General features: G+C 35.4%; 1 protein-coding gene across 2 annotated transcripts in view; it reads left to right on the top strand.

Moving 5' to 3' along the window:
• Positions 1–2,027: 2,027 nt before the first annotated feature.
• Positions 2,028–27,394, top strand: part of LOC149784532 (adenylyl cyclase-associated protein 1-like) — a 222,609-nt gene continuing 197,242 nt past the window's right edge. The window contains exon 1 of one of the 2 annotated variants that reach the window (XM_089932619.1): positions 2,028–2,108. The gene's annotated coding sequence lies outside the window, so the exon portion shown is untranslated. Of the gene's footprint in view, positions 2,109–23,595; positions 23,718–27,394 lie in introns of those variants that run through there. The other variant, XM_089932621.1, reaches the window with a different exon arrangement.

Here is a 27,394-nt window from a genome sequence, read left to right as displayed (position 1 = left end):
ACCACTATGCAAAAGAACGATTGTTCGGTTAATCTCTCTTCTGAAAATATTGTATACATCTCGTGATGTATATCACTGATACTTCATATATATATATATATATATATATATATATATATATATATATATATATATATATATATATATATATATATATATATATATATATATATATATATATATATATATATATATATATATATAGACAGACAGACAGACAGACAGATAGATATATAGATAGATAGATAGATAGATAAATAGAAAATAACATGGCTTTTAAAGTGTTGGTATAAAGCAATTTGATATACAAATACTATACAATGGCGCAGTAATGCGCATACATAAACGTGTATAGCGTTGCGTCTATTACTATAGATCAATGATGAATTTCCACTCATTAATCATTAGTGACCTATGAAAATAACGATAAAAAGTAATAATAATAATATCCATTTTCTAAATGTATTTACCATGGTACACAATTTAATCGCAATCCTTTCTTTTTCCGTTTTCCCATCCTCTCTCATGCACAACGGACAAAATATGCAGATATATGGAGTGAGAGAAAACAAGAAATTGGGCTGGATATTAAAAAAATTGAAACTGAAATTGCACCAAGTAACCTAGAGTATCATTCTTCATAACGATGTGTTTACACTTCACTTGGGACCTCTCTCAGAGTATCAATAACACAACAAAGTCACATACAAATATGTTAGTCCAATGAGTACTTTGTAATTCCCGTGAATAATCCACAGCTGTTTATATGATATAGAAATGTTATTTGAGTATTTCTTAATCTTAGAACAGCCAATATACTCAGTCACTCTGCAAAGAAATTGGGGAGTGTGATTGGGTGATAATTATTGTCCATAGCGCAATCAACATTTTAGAACAGTGGGCATATATTTGACAGGAACCAGCTTTGGAAAGTTGCAAATATCCAAAGATGGTTGGGAGATGTGTTTAAGCACTGGTGCCAACTCTGAATATATTTCCTTATTATTTTTGTTTGGATGTATATCATCAGAAACACGAGCTTTTGATGTGGTTAAACCATATAGCAAGCTCCGAACTCCTAATCACGTCACTACTATATTATTAAATATTTGTACTTTGGGAAATATACGATATTACTGTAGTAGACAAAATCATTGTAGACTTTGGTAGTCAGCATTTCTCTGCATGTGTTTCTATTAATTTTTTTAAAAAATCTTTCTTAAGTGGAAGAATGCTAATGGGAATACATTTTTTTCTCCTAATTATTGTTGAATTTCCAATAATTATTTCGAATCTGAAGTTAGGATTCCTATCATATCATGCTGCTGACAAGGTGGCTATGTGCATTTTGAACATGTTCTTTCATTTAAGCTTTTAACTTTTCCATTTTGTTCTTCCTTTTTCACTGCGATTTGGAACCACACAAATTTTAATCCACTGAACAATTCGGCAGTCGCGTAAAATCTATATTTACCAGTTACAATATCCACCAATAGGTTATATGATTCGTATAAACAGTAAACATTCATTAGGAAACAGCTCCGAGGTGGTTACTGAGTTATTAATTTTAATTTCTTGATAACAGCGGTACGTTGCTTTTAAATATCCATAAAAGAAAATAACTCCAGCTTCTTGCACCTAATGTTATTTATGTTCATAAATGCAAACTTAGATTTATGTTTATTGTTGCTGTATTTGTGTTTCTATCTGGTATTACTGCTTCCTTTCTTATTTTAGTTTAAATGGGTGGGTTGTTTATAATAAAAAGAGCCAGAACAATTGATGCTGATGCTGATGCTGCTGCTGCTGCTGATGATGATGACGATGACGACACAATCTTAAATCTTAAAGAATATTAATAGATTAAGATGTTTTATTTCTTTTATTTGCTTGGGGGTATTTATTATAAGCGTCTGGAAAACCTCAAGGCGGCGCCTGTGTAACTAAGAATGAAGACTTAGACTGGTTTACATTCTTGTGCTTCAAAGTGAGAAGATTGAGAGTGTAATGTAAAAATCCCGTTTATAAAATATATATGAAAAAACACAACAGGCTTCCGGCAAGAACCCTGGGAAACTTTGCTCCCGATGCGGAAGTGATCTCTACCGGTAAGTTGCCCAGAGTTTACTGGTTTTAAGCACGAAGTCTTATATGAATTCCACAGTGATTGTAGTCATAGTGTAAATACACTCATTGACTTCTGGTTGAGTGTACTCAAAAACGTGATAAAATGAGGCACTCGCTTGTCAACCTTGGAGTCGTGGAAGTTGTGCCATTTAAGCACATCCCACTTACCTCAAAACACCCCCAAAATAAACCAAGCAAAACAAAACAGTAAGAAAGCTAACATGGATTGGGAGATTGAGATAGTAATTAAGTGTAAAAATGAAAACAGTGAGGCACTTCAGAAACCATGTTTTCATGCTTATGTATATGTGGATGACATTACCTTTTACAGTAGTTGTATAGTACAACCACAGGAGTGTGTGTGTGTGTGATTTGGATTTTTTGACGTAGCTTTAAAAAATGTTCAATCATATCGCTACGACGTCTGCAGTGTGGCAGTTTATAGTGATGGCTAACACTGGGGCATCATGCCGCAGACATCTAGCATGATATTCCAGCCAGTCACATTATCCTGACACGAGGCCGACCAGTCCTAACACAAACCTCTTAATGTTGAGTGCCAAGCAAGGCAGATGTTAGTACTATTTTTATAAGCCTTTGGTATGACTCTGCTAGGGACCAAACCCATGAACTCCCACATCTGAGATGGATGCTCTTAACTACCAGGCCACTGGAGTGGTTGCACAGGAGTTTGACGTTTTATCAATAAAGTACGATGAAGTCTCTGACAACATGCAATTACCTTATTTGTACTATAACTTAAAGCAAGGAGTGCAAGCATAACCACAGCCCTCCACTTGATTTGACTGTTATCACTTCAGAATTGCAAGAAGACTGAAAAACTACACGTCTATTCGAAAGACAGTAACGAACCCACGCATAACTCTTGGATGACCATTACATGAATTAAATCTGGCAAATTCACTTTTATTTTCACCATTACAGTCACAAACCCTTTCTAGAAAAATCCATCAGACGGAAGTAGCCCATTCTACCACAGGCTGAATAACATCATGAAAGTAATTTTACAAGATAAAATGCTTAACTTGCTTTTTATTTCAGATTGAACATATGATAATTTTATATAATTTTCTAGAACAGAAATATGTACTTAATATTCGGATGGTGGCGTCATCAAACTTCAAATATTAAAGCATAGATGGATGCTGTACCTGGTAGATTTAAAAATATTTTTGATCGACTTTCTAGAAGTTGCCACCTGGTAAGATCATCTGTTGTTTTTATTGATGTTTTTTCATAACAGAAAATAATAGTGAAGAAGAAAATATGATACTTGTATGAGAGATGTGTTATTTATGATGATGATGATGATAATGATAGAGAGAGAGAAAAGAAACAGTAGGAAAGGAGAAAATCTGATACTTTATATACCACTGATTAACCATTGATGATGATGGTGATTGTGTGTGTGTTGAGAGAAACAGACGGACGGACAGATGATGCAGGTAACCACTAAAATTGTCAGAATTAACGTGTATACAATGCAAGGACAGTCTGAACGCTATCAGCAAGTTTATGTATGTGCAGAGTGAGAGCATATTTTTGAAAACTTCTGAAATTAGCTTGTGGAAGTACTTAATGAGCTTGTGATCATATTAGAGTCTACAGTTATATGGTTAAGGCTCAGTTAGAAAGGAGAAAAATGTGTAACTGTCCCTTTACCATATACTAGTGGACTCTGAGAGATTACAGAAATCTTCTGAAAGCATGGAGCTAATGTGACCCACACTATCTGTTCAGTATTGGTACATCCCAAAGACTACACACCTTTGTATAAGAAGTGCTTGGTTATCTATAAACTTAAGTGTGATAAGTGTGGAAAAGACTACATTGGGGAGACTGCTAGAAGCTTTGAAACAAGAGTTAAAGAATACTTCTCCACCAATAGGAAATCCCTAACTGTGGACATGGCAAAGAATCAGGGCATACAGTTTCCTGTTTCTTGGGATAACATCAGAGTACTTGGTGGAGAAAATTATACCCTAAGGAGAAAAGTAAGGGAAAGTGTTGAGATCACGGAGGCAGAAACAGTCTTGAACTGCGATTCTGGCTTTGAACTTTGCCTAAGTACAAAAGACTTTTGTCACATGATCAACATTTAGTTCGTGTAACTCCAGTTGAGACATTCTTCTTCTCGATGCCATGTGATAAGGTCAAAAGCTAAGGAGGCTTTGTTAGCTACAGAAAGATTAATTACTTCATTTCTTTTGTCAGACATGTAGTGATGAAAAATTGATCAAGTCTCATTGTATTGATTAAAACCTGAAACGTGGCATGAACCAGTAACCGCAGTGTTATCAAGAAACTCATCAGACTGCTAGAGAATGACATCACATTTGTTTCCTTTTACCATACCGATATTTGCTGCAAAACATAATTTCACCAGTCTTTTCAATCTGTTTCTAGCCTCAGTTTTGTTTCTAACCATTTCTATTGGATCCAAGGAAGCATGGCTTACGTGATTGAACATTTCTGTGACACCTTGTCAGTATGTGTCCCATGAAGGTTTTACATTCCATTTAGAATTCTACTCCCACCATTTGACTGATAGTGATGCATTTGTTTTTTTTTTTTTGGCCTGCAATCCAGTGTCAGTTTTTGAATGTGTGACATGATTCTTATTATCCTTAGAGTCTACCCATAGCAGCTTTTTAGCTGATGTTCCTTCCTCCGACATCAAGGTTGTTGAGTTTTGCCAGGACACATCTTATGATTCCAGAAATGAAACCATAGGCTGAAATTATCCATAAAGGGCTGCAATATTGATGCAGCTGAGTACTCCTATGTTGGCACATATCAGCTTGACTTTCACTGCTTCACTTATAATGCTGATTTGTGCATTTTCCATGGATACTCCAAGGCAGCTGACCTGGCTGGGTAGCACGTTATAGGTATAGGTATTGTATCAGCATAATAAATTGATGTTAAAATTATTGCCTTGCAGGGATAGTATGGTATACCAATACAGTAATACCTCGTGCATTCGCGTTTCTGGATTCGCGAATTCACGGATTCGCAAAATTTTCATTGGTACCCTCTACGTACATGTTTTCTTTATTTTATTGAATTGTACCTTCATTATATGACTTTTGTGACATATGAAGTTTACCTAGTTTACCTTCCTGACAATGACAAAGAAAACATCAGTCATTAAGTTTACAGTCCCATTCGTTACTTGGTTTTACCTTATTTTGAGTGCAAAAGAAAATGGCAGCCAATGAATTAGTATAGGGGTAATATTAGTATACATGTACCATACTGTAAAGTAAATGCGCTAGTATGGCAAATACCCATTAGGCGATACTGTACTCTATTTTTACGTCAACCATTTATTTCTCTTTTTAAGGGTAATGTATTAAGCTAACTTTTAAATGAAATTAAAGTGCTTTGGGAGCATGATTTGGGTCATATTTAGGGTTTAAACTCTAGAAATAAGCATTTATTAGCATTTTTAGTGACTCGTACCAAACATTCGTGATTCCTTCTGATCCGCGACTGGTTCTTGAACCTAACCTCGCGAATGTTCGAGGTATTACTGTATATGATATTATATCATTCACCACTACTCCTTGAAACCAGGTGTAAAATGGTGCAAAAATATCTGCTTTTGTAATTTGGAGAGAATACAATTGAATGGAGTGCAGTGCTAGTCAGATTCATGGAGAAATTTTTAGTTTTAATCAAGGCTGCTTGAACTGCATGTTGTATGTTGCAGCTACAGGGCTTTGATGTTTACCCCATTGATTTACAAATTGTATTTTAAAAAAATCACCTTTCTCAGGGAAATAAAAAGGCGTTTAAACTGTTAGGAAATACCATGAAAACAAATCATACAATCAGAGGTTAATATTAGTACAGTAATTCTGTTTATTTTAATGAAGATTGTCCATGTCATTTCCATCCTGGACGTACAGTGCTGGGCCTTTACCTTTTGAATGACAAAGGTCCAGGAATCTCAATGTCAGAGGACTTGGATGTTATCTGCAGATCATAAATAAAGACCCAAAAAATGAAAACGATGAAGGTGAACAATCATACCCCATTACAATTTGCATCTGGTTCATACCTCAAAAATTGAATAATTGAAAAGTCATAAGCACATATGTGTATATTGATGTTCACCAGACAAATTGATATGGGGTAGATTCTTGTGACATCAGCATACATACTGGCACAAAATTTCCTCCTGAAGTACTTCCTTATAAGAATATGTAGTTAAGTACGTGATTTATAGACAATTGCACAACAGCTACTGAAACTGCACCATAGTCATTGTTCACAAAATGTTTTATTGTCTTTATTTAATGTAGAACTTATTACTATATATACTTGCTTTTAAGTTCAGTTCAGCTGCAAAGAATGTAAACCTAGAATCAGCTAGCATATAATAGAGGACTGGCAGATCAGGTTATACATCTCCCGGATTGTCCAGTAGTCATCTAATTTTTTACCCCATCTTTTGATCTACAGATTTGCCGATAAATCCTTCTGGAAATTAAAAAATCTGCAAAATGTATGTATTTCCAGGTAAAACAACATCTGTCAGGCATAGGTATTTCCAGGTAAAACAACATCTGTCAGGCATTTCCAGGTAAAACATCTGCCAAGCATATGTATTTCCAGGTAAAACAACATTCATTAAACTGTTTATGATTATCATAATTAGTAAGTTGTTAAGACCTAATCAATCAAATCTCAGCTTGTAAAATGCACTGATGCATTTATTATCAGTGTCATATTAAGGGTAAGTGGCACCTGTGGCAACAATAAAGGCCCAAAGGGGTTTTAGCACCCCAGGATGTCTGGCGCAGTGGGCAAACACACCTGTTTTCCCCACCCCCATTAGTATGCTACTGTTTATTATGCACACTTAAGTTATTATTTTTATCAATGTTTCAGTATTCAGTAATGTGTTGTGTATAACAGTTTACAGTTCTAGAACTACCCGGTATTTAGAAATGTAATAATCTTGTTACCATGTTGAAATGAGGGGCCCAGAGTGGCCGAGTGGTCTAAAGCGCTTTCCGTAACGGATCACTGCCATCTCATCTATCTGCGTGGGTTCGAGTCTCTGATTCGGCCAATATGGGTATGTGAGAAAGCTTGCCAGTAGCTTCTCGTTGGATGGTGTTTCTTCCCGGGGTTTTTCCCCCGGGTTCTTCCTCCACCATTGATACTGGCCGCCATGTATAGCCTATCATATACTGAAAAGTGGCGTTAAACCCTACAACAACAACAACCATGTTGAAATGTATGCTAATAGATTTGATGGAAAATGTGCTGTGGGAAGAAAGAAATATGTTTGCAAGTTCAACAGTGCTTGGATAGATAAATTTACTTGGGTAAAGCAAAGTGAAACAGAAGAAAACTTTGCATACTGCACAACCTGCAATACATATTTGAACATTTCTAGTGGAGGTAAAATTATCTTAAAATGCAATTAAAAAGCATAAAAGTATGCAGCACACTGCAAATGAGAAATCATCACATAAAGTGATGGAAATGACAGCAACCCAGCTGAGCTGCTTCCACATGAGTGAGAGGTCCTTCTATGAGGAAGTTACAGCAAAGATGATAGCTAAGTTCCATTTTATGACCAGACACTGAAGTCCCTTGATTACCATGCCTGAATCATGAGATTGCAGATCCTGAGTTGAGGAAGAAATTTATGGAAAAAGTCGTCATTATTTCATGTAATATAAATGCAACGTGCACTTGTTTTGAACTCAGACCATCAGATGATTTGTGTATTGCTGCAAAAAGAGCTTCTCTACAAGACTGAAAGAAAAAACATGTTTAAAAAAACAAGTTTGAATATTTGAGGTGCAAGTGTGTCCGAAGTTTTTGAAGCACAGTTATTTTTGTGAAAGTTCTTAAATTACTTTTGTGAGATTAGGTAAATAACATTCAAGAAAATTAATAAAGCTGAGTAACTATTATAGTTAATTTCCTTTGTTTTAGTAAGATACACATTTTCACTCTTATATTTATGATAAAAATGGTTGTTATACTAATCTTCCTTATTTTGACCCAGTCTCCCTGATTTGTAAACACTGATCTCCCTGATTTGTACCCAATCTCCCTGATTTGTAAACACTGATCTCCCTGATTTGTACCCAATCTCTCTGATTGTGAACTCTGATCTCCATGATTGTAAACACTGATCTCCCTGATTTGTACCCAATCTCCCTGATTTGTAAACACTGATCTCCCTGATTTGTACCCAATCTCTCTCATTGTGAATTCTGATCTCCCTGACTGTAAACACTAATCTCCTTGATTTGGACCAAGAAAACTTGGAATGTCAGAGTTTCTTCTATTGATTACTTGTAAAAAGCTGCATAAAACTTGATTTGCTGGGTCCTTACATGAGGGCAAATCTGTGTTTGTGTAATTTGCTGTTGGATTTGACTTATAGTTGAGCATATATGGTGCAATATTATATTATTATTATAATAATCTGACTATTGTACAATAATGAGCAGACGTCCAAGAGAAAGTCTTGGGTGTGTCTATAAACAGAACATGAACTGTAACTTTATACAATGAAAAGAAATGCTGTGCTGAAGTGCACATTTGTACATACTTTATTTAATTTTTCAAATTATTACTATCTCAGATGGTGTCGTGGTATCTCAAATAAACATAAGTGTCATGCATTTTTTTGTTGAGCTTTCAACTGAGCTACTCGCAACTCTAAGGCAGTCATGGTTCTCCATATGATTTTAAAGTTGGAGTTGGGACTCCATCCTTGAAAAAACTTGGGAGTCCAGTCATACAAATTTGAGTCCTAATTATGATACCCTTTTATCTAACAGTAATTGAGGGCATTGTGTGTGTATTGTTTTGTCACTAATATAAATGCTATTACTCATTGTGAAATTTGTACTATTATTAAAAAAGAATGAAAGTCAAAGCAGTTGATAACAATCATAATTGTGATTGTGATGTTATTTTTTTATAACAATTCTTTTTATGGTTTTGCTTTGTCATTCTTTAATTTTGAATTGCGGATTAAAATTTCATGTCTGTATTAATTTACTTAATTAGCTTAACTAGCCTAAATTTTGCATAAATTTGCCAATGCACTTAAGAAGAAACAAAATGACCTAATTCCATTCACTTTGTTTCATTATCAGCTACAGGCTAAACATTGTAATACGTTCATTTTTCTTTATAGAAACTTTAACAAACTTCTACTGAGGTTGAGAATAAGAATTGCTAGGTTTAGGGCTTTCCTCCATAACTAGTCAATATCGTTACAGATTCATCTTTTAACACATTAACCCCTAGCGACAACTTTATGGGGCAGGAGGTAGTAGCCTACTGCCGAGCTCTGTAGCGTCATGGTCATGCATGATACACTAAAGTGGGTGGCATTATAGAAAGGTAGACAGATGTAGCTCTATAATGATACCAAATAATCTGGAATATCATTTTTTGGACCTGACTTTTTTTTAGCCCAAAATTTGCCCGTGGTCGGAATCCGATTTTGTGTCTGGATTTTAGACTCAGATCTAAGGCAAACCGGTATGAACTGCAAACAGACAGATGAGCCTTTGCAAAAAGTAGGATAAGATGGGCATTTGGAATAAAGAGTGGTCACCATACAAAAATAATGGTTCCGTTAGCAAAAACAAAAAACAACAAAAAAGTCCAACTTTTACCTTTCTGCTCATGCGTGAGTCAAATAGCCAACGAAAATCCTTGTTTCTAACACCATTAGGCAGTATGTTATTGAAAGATGACCGGGGATTTGGTGTTTTTGAGTCTATTGAGAAATAGCTTTCAAAATGTGTTTCCTACTCGATTTTCAGGCAAAATTACGAAAAGCTCCAGGGGTTAATGTGTTAAAGGAGCACTACTATTTGTCTTAATAGAATTTTGTGACCATAAACTATGCTTACATGCCATTTACGTTAAAAGTGAAACCAACAACACCTTAGCTAACCCTGTAAAGTCTGGAATTGGTTACCATAGAAGAAGCATACATTTCATAAATGCACAAAAATAAAAGTATATATCAGTGCATGACACACAAAAAATGGGATTTTTGTTTTGATTAACACTGAAGTTTATTACTCAAACAAAATAAATCAAATATATTTTAGGGAAGATTACAAAGGAGTCCCAAAATTGTGGCGTTATTTTCCTAAATATGGTATACCATACGATGCAAGCAATTCAAACATTGTACATGGATTTTAAGTACAGTGTCATGGACTTGAGTGTACAGAATGATGTTGGTGTCAAAACACAAGTGTGTAATTAGTCCAATTAATCAAAATGATGGAAAGGCACATGTACACTCAATCAACAGGTGTCTTAATTGCCATATCTAGTAAGGTCTGGTGTATTGAACTTGACCCGATCTTTTGACAGTCATTTTGACATTTTGATAACCCTTGCAATAGAGGATTGCTATCTTGGTCCCTACAATTTGCATGGATCTTAATGTTTGCACAAATATTATACAAGATGTACATATATCCTGATCAGTACTTTTGGAAGATATATTTATTAACTTCTGAGAAACACAATATTAGATTTTGTTTTCATTCTACAAAGTTATGACTCCACATAAACACCATTGGTCTGATGTCATTTCAAATAAGGGATCCAGTTTGTGAAAGTATAGAGTTTGTTGACAAGTTTAGTGAACATAAATCTGGAGTAATTGGATAATGTGCACTACCCACACATTTTGTTAAATAAAATGTGCAGATAATTAATCAACTTAAAAATATATGAACTGTGTACATGTACATGTAAATGGATTGAATCACTTTAAGATTAGTTGCAAATATAACTTGTATGTACCACACTTTGTAAAATCTTTTCATGCGGATTCTTCAGTTTATTACTATTTATTTGGCTTGCACCAGGACACATTGTGTGAGATTGTATTCTTGTCCTCTTCAGATGTATCGTCACTATTCACTATCCACTGTGATTGCCCTCCACCATAGCTAATTTCCTGGTGTAATTCAGTGTCGTGAAATTCATCAAAATGTGAAGATTTTTACTTGTGTTTAAGTTTACTTGAGCTGATACTTTTCTGCTAGTGTGTCATACAAAGAGGATAGATTTGATTCTATACTCTTACACAAGAAATAGACAGACTGAAAGACAAATAATTTTGAAGGCGTTTGTCAATTATGCAGATGTGCAGACAGATCCATGTGTTGATGTATGTTTTTAGCATGAATTGATTATACACATCATCATCATCATCATCATCATCATCATCAGTTCTTGAAATCCTGAAGATAGTTTTTTGTGTTTTGTTATTCTTGGTCTTAACATCACTTTTAACACAGTTGTGATTATATCATACAAAGGAAATGGAGCTAAACAGGGTTTATTCTTAGCTGTACCCCTCTGCTGATCTCCTTATTTTTCACCTTTTGGAGCACAAAAGTTCATTACATGGTGTCCATATGTTGCATGAAGCGATCCAAGAAAATAAAGTTAATGATTGTTATAGTGGACTTAATGCATCCAAAGCTTTCTGGATAGAGTACACTGAATGCCAAAGAATCATAAAACAATCCATTTCATTGGCTGACAGAAATGTCTTACTGATTTTGATTAGTTTCAGTACCAATTGAGAGCACATGGTAGATCGTGGATGGGATATATAAAGAACATGAAATCTTTGGTGAAAACAGCCTCGACATCGACTGAGTCAAAGCATAGGATGCTGAAAAAGTGAATATTTGCAGAAATTAATAAATCCACAGTGCCATAATTATATTTGTTTGAATTTCTGGAATAGTCAAACACACAGCTACATGTATATATCACCCTTGTTATTTTTCTAAATGACCCCACATTTTGAACTTGCAGTTACCATTGAGGCTCATGTTTTAACATTTTTGCAATGAACAATGTCTAGGAGCTGTTCACTTGGATATTTAAAGTTAGGTGTAATTACTGGAATATGGAATTGTTGTTCATGCATATATAATTATTGGACATGTATATATAATTATTGGACATGTGTATATAATTATTGGACATGTGTATACATATATATATGTAATAATTGGATATATGCATGCTTATCAAATTATATGTGAATCATGTGATTAATAGCGGTCAGGAGAAAAATCAGAAGCGGGCAATCAGAAGACGTTTATATATGGAGGATTGTTATTACAAATATTCTGTGACTTTGTCAAAATAGGTATTCAGTAGAAATGAAAAGATTTGAAGTTGTAAGCCTATACAGTTTGCATTTAATTTTTCCTAATAATCTGCCTGAGAGATGAATTCTTCTACCATCAAGAAACAGTTAGACATGTACGTGTGTTGATAATCACGTGACTACTGCAGCAACAGAATGACGTGAAAGTGAGAATAGGGCGTACACTTGCTTTGTAGAAACACATGAAACAAAAGAAAACTGTATATCAGGGATATAGCTTTCAGCATTTACATGAATTAAAAATTTGTACTTCTACGTGTGGATTTTGGCATTAAGGAAAGCTTGTGAAACGTTGCAGCTGTTGCTCTTAATAGTGGGATTTGAACTTAATCGCTTAATAATGGTACCATATTTCCCTCGAGTATGGGGTACTGAGGCAAAAAATTGGTTAGTGTATTTTGGATTTCATAATGTTATACCTCACCTAGAAGGAGGATGCTGCAAAATGTTTAAAGTATATCTAGATCACATAAACTTTATGTACATACATGACATTTGTCACATTAAAAATAACATGGAGGTTCTTCATTATCAGGTAATGAAGTTGGATGCAGGAAATGAAAATCAGTTTGGTAGAAAATATACGTGAAAAACAGAGGAATATACAACTTAAACAGATACAAGCTTTCCCAAACCATTCATGACCTGCTTTTGATTTTAGCTTAACATTGTGTTATTTTGTATTTTGCCAACTATCATTAGTGAGACTAGTCATTGATATTTCAGTGTGAATTTGGCCATGTGTTTAATATGGTGACCTTCTCTTTTGATGGCCCTTGCACTTCCTTTTCAAAATCCTACAGAACACTGTAGCTTGAACATTTTTCTGTTTGCATTTCCTTTTTGAAATTTTACAAAGCACTGTAGCTTGAACATTTTTTTAATTTGCACTTCCTTTTTAAAATCTGACAAAGGTACTGAAGCTTCAGTATTTATTTTTTTTGGGAGCCACGATAGTTGATATGGTAGTGAGTTGGACTAGTAATCCAAGGGTGTTAGTTTCTTTACCTGCCGAGGTCAGCCTGGGTTGACTGCCTCAGTATGTTCTTGGGAAAGGCACTTGGTTCCCATTTCCACATCATTATATCATCATTTTTGTGTTTAAAGTACCTTTAAAACCAGACAAAAATTTGTTTAAAGTCAGATCTTAGGCTATGTCAATCAGCCTGTAGGATCAGAAACAGTTGCTTTCAAGGCGATGTCCAAACAGCCTTTCAGTCGTCCAATCAAGACATCACTAACAGATTTCCAACAGTGAATAATTCACAGCTGAAGAACCCTGAATCAGATCGTGCATAAAACTTGTGTTTGCATTTTGGGATGCTGATTAATGCTTCAGTTATTCTGAATGACTGCTAATGTGATTTTTAAAGATCATTTAATAGATCAGATGTCTGCAACCTATGGCATACTTGCCAAAGGTGGCATGCCAAAATCTTTGGGAAGGCGCTCGGTACAAGTTGTTTCCTTGTATTGTATGTACTACTACTACTAGTAATAATTAAAGGGATGAATAGGACTTGGCATACAGCAGTCCACAGTTGAGTGGACCTGGACTTGATAGTGTTGGACTTTTTGTTAAAGACTTTATTTTTCCCATGGTAAACAGGATGGTAGCCGGATAAATTTGCATTTGGTGGGTTTATTGTTAGACAAAGATATCCTTGGCGTGTAGAAACATTTGCTCCAATATGGGATGACTTATCATCGAGCAAGGAGTAATGGTAGTTTGCATATTTGTGGAGGAACCTTAAGTGGTTAGGTGTGAAATGATTCATCGATACTTTTGCCATATTGATACATGTATCAGAATGATAATTACCCTTTTGAAGTTACTTTAATCTTCAGCAGTCATGAATAATTATTAGTCATGTGCCTTTTTATTCTTTAAATTGAGAATTTTCTGAGATGGCAGTTGCAGGCACACTGATGTTTGTTACTAAAACAGAAGAAATCTATTGACAATGCCAATTCACCTTTGACAAATTAACACAAGGAATGTGATATGGTTTGAGTTATTTGGTCCCATCAGCATGTTCAGCCACTGATAATATATATTAACATTAAAGGAGACATTTCAAGTTTGTTTGCCATGTATGACTGAATTACTTTATTAATCATTTAATTACCACTTTTATACAAACTTTCTCTTTTGCTTCGTATCTTTTTATGTGGATCAAATTTGAAGGTTACACTTCCGGTGTTACACAGTGAATTAAGTTACTTTAAATTCTGATTGGTGCTTATTGTTCGTTCAAGTTAATTGTAAACTGTAACCTCCAATCAGAACTGACTATAGGTTATTCACCGTTTGAATCATCAGAAGTATTGGCATCAATACTCAATCCAAGTCGATACAAAGCAGCAGAAACTTTGCTATTTAATGATCCGTGGTTGTGTTTGTGGGGTTTAACGCCATTTTTCAGCACAAATAGGCTGTGCATGGCAGCCAGTATTAATGGTGGAGGAAGAACCTGAGAAAACTTTTTCACATACCCTCATTGGCTGAATCCTGGACTTGAACCCATGCAGACAGGTGAGATGGCAGTGATCCATGATGGAGAGCGCTTTAGACCACTCGGCCACTCCGGGCCCCATTAAAGGATCTGTAAGTTACTTAAGTCATACATGGGGAAATAGTTATGAATGTTTTCATTTGCATTCTTATAAGTAATCAGTGACTAAATATGCTGACAGGCTAAATAAAATTATCACAGAATTGGCAGTGGGGCAGATTCCAAACTGTATGTGTTTGTCACCTCGTGTCAATTTATTTTATATAGAAGGGAGTGGGTATTGTGAATACTTTTCCTTTTTACTAACAGAAACGATTGCCTTTGGTCTTGGCAGTTGTCTTACATCTGCAGGAAATACAGTGTGATAGTTTTGGTTGCTAGTCATCTCCACTTCTACCTCCACCCCCAGGAAATACAGTGTGATAGTCTTGTTAGCTAGTCATCACCACCACCCAGATTTGTTCTTGATAACATGTTCCTTGCATGAGGAAATTGTACTTTTTCTTCAGTTTTGAAGATAATACTGTCATGTTTTCCAGGTATAAGTGAAGACATGAAATTGATAGTAAGATGTTTTTAAAGCATTCTGATATTGTAAAACAAAGGTAAAATACAAATTACTGAAAACCAACACGTAGTCTGTTAATTTTATTATCTTGTCAATGGATGAAAATGACGTGAACAGATGCTAAATCTATGTCTGTGACTGCTTTGGTGGCCTAAGTGGTTAGAGTTCCCGCCTAGGATGCAGGAGGTCATGGGTTTGAACCCTGGCCAAGTTATACCCAAGACTTATAAAAATGGTACTGAGGTCGTGGGTTCAAACGCCGGCTGAGTTGTACTCAAGACTGATTTGGCGCTCAGCATTAAGAGATTGGTGTTAGGGCTGGTTGGCCTGGTGTCAGGATATTGTGACTGGGTGGGACACGATGTTACATGACTGCGGCATGTTGCCAGTGCTTGACATCATAATAAGTTGCCACACTGCAGACATGGTCATTTTAGAGCAAGTCCCCCCCCCCCCCAATGATTTCATCTCGGAACATGTTTTGGTCAACATTCATAAAATGTATTAGCTGACCACTAGATGTTCCACCCTCCCTTTGAAACTAATTCTTCAGCACCCCTGAAAGGTATGTACATTGCTATGAAAAACAAACATGTATTTTCTATAATAAATATTTTTGCCTGTTGCAGCCATTTATCATGAATGAAACTAAGAATATATACCTTTCTGTAGCATAATATATTATGACTCCATAGCTTTCAACCATATCACAAAGTATTCAGTTGCCGAATGACTTCTGGACTGGAGTCATGTGATCAACTCAGTGTTGACCACATGATGGAAACCCATCTGTGCAACTACGTAAATTCCAGTCTGGAATCTTGGTTCAACACTGACTCCCCCTACATGATTTCAATAGCTTATCTTAGGACACGTGGTACAAATTGTATGGAAAAATGGGAGCCAGTCTGGAAATGGGTGAAAATAAAATAGAGTATATGGGTTTGACTGGACAGGATTGGTTGATAATGAAAGTTAGATTTTAGTAAAAAGAATCTTTTAAGAACTCATTGTTGTCAGTGAAAAAACATAGAGACATTATTTTATTATTTTAAGTTATTGAATTGTTAATATCAATATCATGGTGTTTGCATTGGTTACTATGGAAACTGAATTAGTACCTTGAGTCCTATAGACAGCCACAGCAATACAGTGACTCCACATATGCAAGTGCAATTAACTTTACTGGTAATGCAGTCATATGGTTCTATGTGTGTATAACAAGGAAACATAATACCTTTTGTAAACCATAGATTGACTTTCAGTGGGATATTAAACATATATTCAGATATGTCACTCAGAACTTTAAAGTTATTGACTTTTAAATATCATTGTGTTTGCATAAGTTTACTATGGGAACTGAATTAGTGCCATGAGTCCCTTATTTTCGTCCTCAGGGTGCTGTTTTCTCTACTGAGTACTCTGATGTTATCTCAAGATATAGTGTGCCCTGATTCTTTCCAATGTTCACCAACTGTACAAGTGTTCTTAAACGATTGTTTCAAGGCTTCCAGTCCAGAAGTCATTCCTTTGATGAAGACCTTGTGATAAGGTTGTAAGCTATGGAGTCATAACCTACTTTGCTACAGAAAGGTATCTGTTCTCATTTTCATTTTGATACATATATCTTTATTATCAAATCATAACACTGGATTTAGTACACAAAAGTAAGTATGGTACAATATTAATGAAGGACACAAAAGTCAGTATGGTACAATATACATGAAGGATATGAAAGTCAGTATGGTACAGTAAATAGACATGAAAGTCAGTATAGTACAATATGCATGACAGTCAGTATGGTACAATATACATGAAGGACACGAAAGTCAGTATGGTACAATATACATGAAGGTCATGAAAGTCAGTATGGTACAATATACATGAAGGATATGAACGTCAGTATGGTGCAGTAAATGTACATGAAGGATATGAAAGTCAGTATGGTGCAGTAAATATACATGAAGGATATGAAAGTCAGTATGGTACAGTAAATATACATGAAGGACATGAAAGTCAGTATGGTACAGTAAATATACATGAAGGACATGAAAGTCAGTGTGGTACAATATGCATGAAGGTCATGAAAGTCAGTATGGTATAATATACATGAAAGTCAGTGTGGTACAATATACATGAAGGACACGAAAGTCAGTATGGTACAATATACATGAAGGCCACAAAAGTCAGTATGGTACAATATACACGAAGGATACAAAAGTCAATATGGTACAATACACATGAAGGTCATGAAAGTCAGTATGGTACAATATACATGAAGGTCATGAAAGTCAGTATGGTACAATATACATGAAGGACAGAGAAGATATTATGGTAAAATATACATGAAAGAAAGGAAGAGAAGATATTGTAAAATATACATGAAAGAAAGAGAAGATATTGTGGTAAAATATACATGAAGGAAAGAAGATATTGTGGTAAAATATACATGAAGGAAAGAAGATATTGTGGTAAAATATACATGAAAGAAAGAAGATATTGTGGTAAAATATACATAAAAAGAAAGAGAAGATATGGTAAAATATTCATGAAAGAAAAAGAAATACATTTATTGTAAAATAGAGAATATATTATGGTAAAATATACATAAAGGAAAGAGAAGATATTGTGACAAAATGTACATGAAAGACAAGATTTTGTGGTAAAATGTACATTAAGGAAAGAGAAGATATTATGGTAAAATATACATGAAGGAAAGAAGATATTGTGGTAAACTATACATGAAAGAAAGAGAAGATATAAGTTGAGGTTAGAGCAGGAAGTGGATAGAAGCAATCTGTCATCTCAAGTGAAGAGTTATAATTATTGTTTTCCTTGTCCCATATAATGTATATTTAGTAGGAACTCATACTTATATTTAGTAGGAACTCATACTCATATTTAGTAGGAACTCATACTTAAGGCAATGCATGAATACTACAGTCAGATTTAGTGTTAAATATTGGAACAAAAATTAAAGTCAGTACATTCTTCTTATTTGTTGGTTCATTCTCCTTTTTATACTGGTAAGTATTTTATACATGCCTTTTTCAGAATGATAGGTACTTTCTATGTACTGTTTTCATACTGGTAAATATTTATGTGCTGTTTTCATACTGGTAAATATTTATGTGCTCTTTTCATACTGGTAAATATTGACTTTATATGTTGTTTTCATACTGGTAAATATTTATATGCTGCTTTCATACTGGTAAATAGTTTCATGCTGATGAATATTTATGACCTGTCTTCATACTGGTGAAATTGATGTGCTGTCTTCATACTGGTGAAATTCATGTGCTGTCTTCATACTGGTGAAAATGTATGTGCTGTCTTCATACTGGTGAAATTTATGTGCTGTCTTCATACTGGTAAGGGTTTTGTATGTGTTCTTTACAGTTTTGTCAGTACCTTAGTTTTGACATTTATTTCCTCAAAAGCTTTGATGTACTGATATTTATCATAACCTACTTTTAAGGTGGCACTGTCAGGTGGATTTATCATAACCTACTTTTAAGTTGGCACTGTCAGGTGGATTTATCATAACCTATTTTTAAAGTGGCACTGTCAGGTGGATTTATCATAACCTACTTTTAAGTTGGCACCATCTGGTGGATTTATCATAACCTACTTTTAAGGTGGCACTGTCAGGTGGATTTATCATAACCTACTTTTAAGTTGGCACTATCAGGTGGATTTATCATAACCAATTTTTAAAGTGGCACTGTCGGGTGGATTTATCATAACCTACTTTAAAAGCAGTACTGTCAGTGGATTACTGGTGCACTCTAAAATTATTCTAGGCCTACTTTTAGTGTGGTGGCATCATGTGGATTACTTTGTTGCACTGTAAAATTGATCATGAACTACTTTTAATGTGGTAGCATCAGATGAATTTTATTGCACTTATGTTTTGTTTTGTATTTTCCCATCTGTCATTAGTAAGACAATCCACTGTTAGTTCAAGTATTGCAGTTTTACCGCAGGTTCAGTATGGTGACATTCTAGTTTCATTTTCCTTCGCTTCTTTTTAAAAATCTTACAAAGTGCTGTTGTTCTGACATTTGTCTATTTGATTAAAGTTGAATCTAAGGATATGTCAGTTGACACCTACAATCTAAAACATTGAAGGCCATGTTCGAGGGCTGTTCTGTCATTGGATCAAAGCATGGTTGTCAAATTTCCAACAGTAAATATTTTAGTCATTCTCATGGAAAAACTCCAAAGGATATATAACAAAACAGTTTCATCGACTGCATGTCAATTAATATTGGGGTCATTCTGACATGACAACCGGCGAGATTTGTATCAGACCCTCAGAGACTTGGTAGTGTTTGAATCTGTTTGTTACAATATTTTTCCAAAATTACACAGGAGGACAGTTGGTCGGTGAACTGTAAGGCAAAGCTGTCGTTGATACTGGAAACTCCTGATCAATGCATTTTCGGCTTACCCATGTCTCACGTTAACATGCAAGCAGAAAAATAAAGCAGAGACATGCCACATTCATGTATATAACTGAATGTTCAACATAACTTTACAAGCAGTGACAACCACTTTGGTATTTGACTGGGATGACGATTCAGCTCCCCATTGATGGATGGATTAGAGTCATGTGAATTTGATATACATGAGGTTTCCCAGGAATGCAACATACACCTAAATTGGGGCTTTCTAGACATGGATATATTGGCCCAAATTTTGTTTTAAATTGGGATGGCCTCCAGACTTGGCTTGAGGATACAGAAGAGGTGCAGTATGGTGTCATACACATCATATGAGGTAACTATGAGGCAGGAGGATACAGAAAAGGCCCAGTATGATGTCATACACATCATAAGAGGTAACTGAGAGGCAGGAGGATACAGAAGAGGCTCAATATGGTGTCATACACATTGTAAGAGATAACTGGGAGGCAGTAGGATACAGAAGAGGCCCAATATGGTGTCATACACATCATAAGAGGTAACTGGGAGGCAGTAGGATACAGAAGAGGCCCATGGTGTCATACACATTGTAAGAGGTAACTGGGAGGCAGTAGGATACAGAAGAGGCCCAATATGGTGTCATACACATCAAAAGAGGTAACTGGGAGGCAGTAGGATACAGAAGAGACTCATTAAAGTGTCATACATACAGAATAACTAGAAGGCAGAAGTATGTAGAAGAGGGCCAGTACAGTATCATACACATCATATAAAGTAACTAGGAGTCAGGAGAATTAAGAGGCAGAAGTTGTGGTGGCACAGTGGTTAGCATTCTGGACTTGCAAAGGTTGAAAGGATATGGGTTCAAATCCCATTATTGGCATAGGATCAGCCGATGTGGTGCCCTGAGTTATGCACTGTACTCCATTTGCCTCAGGACCAGATAAACTACTTTGTTGCTGCGCTATAAAACAGTATCATGCCATCTCAGTTTTGCTACCTTGGTGTGTTGTTGGGAAAGTCAGTTAGCACTCATTTCTTCTCTGTGATATTGCAATAATGCGCTCGTTGATATTGTTAATTAGTGCCGTCTCCATGAAGTTAGTGAATCCCAGTAGTAATCACATCATTCTGGCCGTCAACAATGTGATTACCACAAGGTTACTTTATTGATGGATTATAACCATACTTGGTAATATCTGCTAAGATAACTTTACAATGAATTGTGGGATTATAACCAGATTTGGTAAACAGTTCCTAAAGATAACTTTACTTTGAATTGTTGGATTGTAACTGGATTTGATTAACAGCTGCTCAAGATAACCTTACTGTAAATTGTTAGATTATAACCAGATTTGGTAAACAGATCCTCAAGATTACTATGAATTGTTGGATTTTGACTTCATTTGGGTAGCAGCTCCTCAGGATAACCTTTTTGTGAATTGTTGGTGTATAACTAGATTGGTAAACAGCTACTGAACTAATTTTACTGTGAATTGATAGATTATAACCAGGCTTGGTAATAGCTGCTGAAGTTAACTTTATTGTGAATTGTTGGACTATAATCAGATTTGGTAAACGGTTCCTAAAGATTACTTTGAATCGTTAAATTATAATCAGATTTGTTAAACAACTGTTCAAGATAACTTTACTGTGAATTGTTGAATTATAACCACATTTGGTAAATAGCTGCTCAAGATAACTTTATTGTGAATTGTTGGATTATAAGTGGATTAGGTAAACAACTTGATATATTGACAAGATCATGAATGAGTTTGACATACAGCCTTCTACAGGCATGTTGTCTTTTAGAGGAGTTATGGACTCTGTAAGTCTTTCTGACTTTTCATTTCTGTTGCTTGACCAAGGATTGTTATATTTAAACCAGACTTTATATCAAGCTTAATATCAGATGAGTTGGATTTTCAATTTTCCAGTGCATCTTTTATGGGTTACGCCCTCAGATTGCCCATCATCTGGACTTTCTGCAACATATTTTTTACCAGGTTTTGTATGATTTCAGTCAAATTTGTCATGCCAGTGCTGAGACCTGGCAGAGTTGCAGCCCCTTGGTGCTTGTCTTCTACTTTGGTTTCAGCAGCATTACTTTACCATTGGATTTTCACCAAATTTGTAGCTTTATATTTATCAGACTGAATTAAATTTATAGCATTCCAACATCATTACATTGTATTTGGATGAGTTATTGCCCTTAATTGCCCATTCTGCTAATTTTATTTCATGGAACAAGTTTTTCTTTTTAAAGGCCTTGCTATGCATGTTGTAGTGATTGAGGCCCTTTGTGATGCATCTGCTGCTAATATTTATTGTTTGATATGCTGTAGACTTCAGGTGTTATAATTACAGTTTCTGTGCACTTAGATCTTTTATTACACAATTTCATTAGATTTCAGATGGTATAAATACAGTTTCTATAGATGTCAGGTGTAGTAATTATAGTTTCTGTAGATATAAGGTGTTATAAATACAGTTTTTGTAGACTTCAGGTATAATAATTGCAGTTTCTATTGACTTCAGGTAGTTTCTGTAATCTTCAGGTATTATAATTACATAGTTTCTATAGACTTCAGGTAGTATAATTACATAGTTTCTATAGACTTCAGGTAGTATAATTACATAGTTCTGTAGATTTCAGGTATTATAATTACATAGTTTCTGTAGACTTCGGGTATTTAAATTATATAGTTTCTGTAATCTTCAGGTATTATAATTACATAGTTTCTGTAGATTTCAGGGTTTTATAATTACATAGTTTCTATAGACTTCAGGTGTTACAATTATATAGTTTCTGTAGATTTCAGGTATTATAATTGCAGTTTCTGTAGATTTCATTAATTACATAGTCCATAATTACATAGTTTCTTATAATGGACCACAGGTGTTATAATTACACAATTTCTAATGACTTCAGGTGTTACAATTGCATGGTTTCTAGCATCTTTTTCTATTCTAACATTAAAAAAACCCTGTTATATACAGTCATGAACATACACAATAGTTTACACTATGTTGGCATCAAATACAGTAGTACCATATTGCATGGGAATGGTTTTGATCGTTGTAGATATTGCTACATGTGTATTTGGCAAAGTGTTCCAGGAGCATTCCAAACTCTTTTGATGTATAAGATTGTTTGAGTCGTTTTATTTTAAGAATGTTTACAGTGTGGGTGTACCGTATGTTTATATTGAAGCATTTAACTCAGCAGGAGAAGTGCATTTTACAGCATTACCCTCCCACCTGAAAACAGTAGTAATAGTGCAGATACCGGTAAATAATTCACAGACCAGCACAGGGGTGTAATGCCCTCACAGATGAGTACCATTACATCACTCATGCAACGTCGGCAACAGTTTGCTTTGTATAATGCTGTAAGCAGACTCAACATATCAGAGAGCAAGGCATGAAACAGTTGTTGTGTGAAAAAAAATAATTTGGTGTTTGCATTAAAGTTTTGTTTTTTCTGCTTATTGTTGGAACTAGCAATGTTGGATAAATGTAATGGTTGGATTTGTAATGTCTTCCTGGATGCTGATAAGTGTCTAATGAGATTTATCAGTTTAGCTGTTAATATCATACTTACATTTTTTTCTTGACAATCACTTAATAAATGTTCCAAACAGGTTTTTTTATTTGCTATTTATTCCAACCTGTAACTTGTTTATTAGCATACCTAGAGAATGAATAACCACAGATGCCTGAATAATCTGGTATGAAAATGCAGAGGCACTGGGCAACTTGACTAATGTGGATAATCTTGTTGTTACGTAGCAAAGTAATTCATTTTAGTTGAGTTATTTTTAACATTTAAGGCCGAAGTAATTTGGGTAAGTTTTTATAATATTTTGGTGTCAAAGGTGTCAAGGTCCTTTGTTCTACTTTATTGATATGTCACTGGTAGCATTATGATCCTTTGTTCAATTTTTTTTTATTGTGGTGTCAGTGTTGGTGTTAAGGTTGCTTGTTCAAGTTTTGAAAATTATGTACCCTACCTTTTGCATCAAGCCCAGCATTCCTTTCAAAACTTTGCAGCAGTATTATGATATATGTAAAAATATAACTGGTATACCAAGATTCCAGGTTTGTAATCTGCGTCATCATGACGCCAGATACATGTGGGATATCACTCTGTAGAACACTTGTTATATAAAATTAATTAGAATTTATAAGAGTTTGATTCACTGTGTATAAAATATTGAAGCATGGACATCAGGTACAACATTAAAGTGGTTCCACTGTTGGGGTGTGCTGTGGTTCCTCTCTAGGGGTGGGGTGTGGTTCCACTCTAGGGGTGTGGTATGGAAATAGGATTGAACATCTGTATTGAATTCCATGTCGATCACATAAGATTAAATGGGTATATGTACTAAAATATAATAATATAAAAATAGCATGTAAGAAATGAAAAACTTAAAGCATTGTAAAGTAGGAATAAAGAATATTTAAGATGCCTTTATGGTAAGCCTTTTCAGGAACTTTGGTTTTCAGTAGGAGGTAAGATGACATATTGATGTAAATTCCAAGCCTTGAACATATATGTGCACTGACATGTGAATGCAGTACTTGTTAGATGAACTCTTTAATAGGATTGGTTCTTTATGCACCAAATTGTTTCTCCACAGTTGTGGACATGCAGTTTATCATGCAGAAGTAGATCAAGTAATTTATATTGATCAGAGACATGGTACCAACAACTGCTTTGTCTGGACAGGATTTGAACCTGCATCCATTTTGGTTATGAATCCATGCTATTAACCAAATTGAGTCACTGCAGCTTCCACAAGTGCTGAGCTCACCTGGCCATAGGACCAAGTGATCTATGGCATGGCCTTGCATTGTCATACATCATCTATTGCCATAGGCCAAAGTGAGCCTATAACATGGCCTTGCATCGATCAAGCATCCTTTAATTCCATTTGGCCAAATGAGCCTATGGCATCGCTTTGCATCCATCATACATCATTCATTGCGATAGGGCCAAGTGAGCCTATGGCATGTCCTTGCATCCATCATGCATCATCCATTGTGCTCGGGCCAAGTAAGCCTATGGCATGGCCTTGTATCCATCTATCATCCATTGGCCCCGAGTGGCCGAGTGGTCTAAAGCGCTCACCATTCCGGATACTGCCATCTCACCTCTGTCTGCGTGGGTTCGAGTCCAAGGCTCAGCTAGCGTGGGTACGTGGGAAAGCTTGCCAGTAGCTTCTCGTGGGTCGGTGGTTCTTCCCTGGGTTTTCCAGGGTTCTTCCTCCACCAGTTATACTGGCCGCCATGTATAGCCTATCTTGTACTGAAAAATGGCGTTAAACACCAGAACAACAACAACAACAATCATCATCCATTGTCATAGGGCCAAGTGAGCTTATGTCATGGCCTAGGATCCATCATGCATCATTCATTGCAATAGGATCAAATGAGCCTATGGCATGACCTTGGATCCATGCATTATCCATGGTCATATGGCCAAGTGAGCCTATGGCATGGCCTTGCATCCATCATGCATCATCCATTGTGCTCGGGCCAAGTAAGCCTATGGCATGGCCTTGCATCCATCATGCATCATCCATTGTGCTAGGGCCAAGTAAGCATATGGCATGGCCTTGTATCCATCATGCATAATTCATGGTCATATGGCCAAGTGAGCCTATGACATGGCCTTGCATCCATCATGCATAATCTATAGTCATATGGCCAAGTGATGCTGCTTTGTAATCAGATATGGAAAGATTCTGGAGCAACTGCAAAACAACTTTTTTCATAAGCATTTAGAGAAATTTGAACAGAACGCATTCTGGTAAACCATACAAATTCTTTGCAAACTACTATTGTATTAGACCTTTAGATATACATCAGCATGTGAGCAATCTCAGGTCCACTTAGGCTTCTTGTTATAAAAAACCCAAAATAAATTGGAGAAAATACAGTACAGCTGATAAATCTGATACATTTGGGACCAAAATTTGGGCAGTTTTATTAACATGTTTATGTAGATATGCTCAGTGAAAATAAATTTGATTAGGATTGGGATGGCCATGTATGTATGTCAGTTTGACCAAAATATGTGTCTGATCCACAGAGGAAACTAGGTTGCAATGTCAGTTTAAGGAAATTCACATTATCAAACACAAATCACATTATTCAGATGATGCTTGTCAGGTGAGTTGTATGCAGGTGACTTGGTGAGTGAATAGCATTGAAAAATTAGCATGTCACTAATTTCCTTTTATGATATGATGCTGTCATCTGGAATCGGTTGATAGAGAGTCCAAGAAAGTGATATACAAGTGAAAAACAAAGCATTTCAAAATACGAGTGATCTTGGAGTTTTTGCTCATCATGTACATTTCATGTTCCTGTTGTGTTGAAATAATAATTTTTATAATTATATTTGCTAAAGATATATAAATTGTCAAAATTATCTTTCTGTAGAATTTACTTTTAGAGGGAGGTTCACATGTGATGCAATATTACAAAACAATTGGAATTCTTATATATAAAGATATTGAGATTCTGACTAATTGATTAAAATAAAATGAGAAAATTGGCATATCACCAGCTTTACGAACAGTTGATGCAGTAAAAAATATGGTAATCAAATGTGAAGAGTTATGTCTTTTTATGTGCTGATAAAATGTCATCTGTCTGTCTGTCTGTCCCTCTCCAAAGCAACATTGATAATCTTGTTTTTGAACATGCCTTTAATTTATTTTTAATCACAAAATGGCAAAGGGTAATTACAAGAAGAGATGGAAAAATAATTATGTTCAAGGAGATGGCATAATTCAGACAGAGAAGAATTATATTAGTTTGATTATATTTTAAAAATAAGATAATTTCTTGAAAAGTAAAGTATTCTTGTTCTCAGGCTATATAGAATACATTGAGAACTCAGGTAGTCAAGTGGCCTGAAATACTCGCCTTTACTGATCACTGGCATCTCACCACATGGGTTCGAGTTTCAAGCTTGGCCATCTTGTGTATGTGAGAAATCTTGCCAAAAGGTTTCCATAGGTCAGTGGTTCTTGCCGGGGTTTACCCAGGTTCTTCCTCCCAGTTATAGCGTTGGCCATGTATAGCCTATCATGCGATAAAAATGGCATTAAACCAAAAATAACAACAATACATTGATGAGTGAGAAAAGGAAGAGAGAAGAGTGAAGAATAAAATTAAATGGAAGAGGCTATTGATTTTTATTGAAAACATTTCTGACCCCTAAATAGGTTGAAAAAATGTGATCTTAAGATAAAATAGTCTTGATGGAAAGAAAACCCCATGCCCCCAACCTCACACACATGCCATCACCATCACAGTTATTGCATTATAGTATTTAGTAAAAGTGAAATTGACTAATACTATTTTCTCGTTTATCATCAAGACCCTTAAGTATACAGTGCTACTATTGGGCCTACCGTTACATATATTTTCTCTTTGACCCACAAGGGACAGTCCCTGATCCCTAGCAATGCATGAAATATGCTTGGAACTTGCCATTTTTCTGAAAATA

This window comes from Sinohyriopsis cumingii, chromosome 14 (assembly GCF_028554795.1).
Source record: "Sinohyriopsis cumingii isolate HCF-2022 chromosome 14, ASM2855479v2, whole genome shotgun sequence".
Classification (NCBI taxonomy): Eukaryota; Metazoa; Mollusca; class Bivalvia; order Unionida; family Unionidae; genus Sinohyriopsis; species Sinohyriopsis cumingii.
This window is presented reverse-complemented; position numbering and strand designations above follow the sequence as displayed.